This window comes from Perkinsus marinus, assembly GCF_000006405.1.
Source record: "Perkinsus marinus ATCC 50983 genomic scaffold scf_1104296931330, whole genome shotgun sequence".
In the NCBI taxonomy this organism is placed as follows: Eukaryota; Perkinsozoa; order Perkinsida; family Perkinsidae; genus Perkinsus; species Perkinsus marinus.
This window is the reverse complement of record NW_003215793.1, coordinates 165,602-166,743: the sequence shown is the minus strand read 5'-3', so window position 1 is coordinate 166,743 and position 1,142 is coordinate 165,602.

The window sequence follows — 1,142 nt, the reverse complement described above, 5'->3', positions numbered from 1 at the left end:
TATATCACCCTTTTATGAAATCGTTGAGCCCTATCGTTGGAGCGAGCAGCCACGTGATGAGAAAAGATGCCGCGGCAGTATTACCAAGTCCCCGCAGATAGTAGACGGCCAAGCCCATACACCTAAACCAGTATGGAAATATATGTTAGCTTTTCTCAACTGAGCTCGTAGGTTTCCTCACTATTTCATAAAAAAAATCACACGATTTTGGGTATAAGTATACAAAAATCACACGATTTTGGGTATAAGTATACAAAAATCACACGATTTTGGGTATAAGTATACAAAAATCACACGATTTTGGGTATAAGTATACAAAAATCACACGATTTTGGGTATAAGTATACAAAAATCACACGATTCTGGGTATAAGTATACAAAAATCACACGATTTTGGGTATAAGTATACAAAAATCACACGATTTTGGGTATAAGTATACAAAAATCACACGATTTTGGGTATAAGTATACAAAAATCACACGATTTTGGGTATAAGTATACAAAAATCACACGATTTTGGGTATGAGTATACAAAAATCACACGACTTTGGGTATAAGTATACAAAAATCACACGATTTTGGGTATAAGTATACAAAAATCACACGATTTTGGGTATAAGTATACAAAAATCACACGATGTTGGGTATAAGTATACAAAAACCAACGATAATTCCTCAAAATTTCCTCAAAATTTCCATATTCCTAGCAACACATGTAGTTGACCATGTGCATATATTGCCGCACTGACCTCAACACAAACGACAACAATCGAAACTGATGAAAACTGATGCGCTCTAGTGAAAAACATATTTCACGATTTCGCGTAAAAGGTACCGCGGGCAGAATTAACAACAATTGTTGATCGACAGAAGCGATATGTAAATTCATAGAAAAAAAAAGGAAAATTCAACTTCACTATTGAAATTTCGAGCGCTCAAACAGCCTCAAAAAACAGACCATCTTAGTCCTGCTACAGTGCTGAGTGCCAATTTGATATGTGTGTTTTCTATTCCGGGATTAATGATAGTGAACAACTTGTCGCTATCATAGTCTCGAAAGGTTACTTTTATCACATCACATGTTCATACCAATGTTCACATTGTTTATGCGATATAGTTTCACATCGATTCTTATTAATCT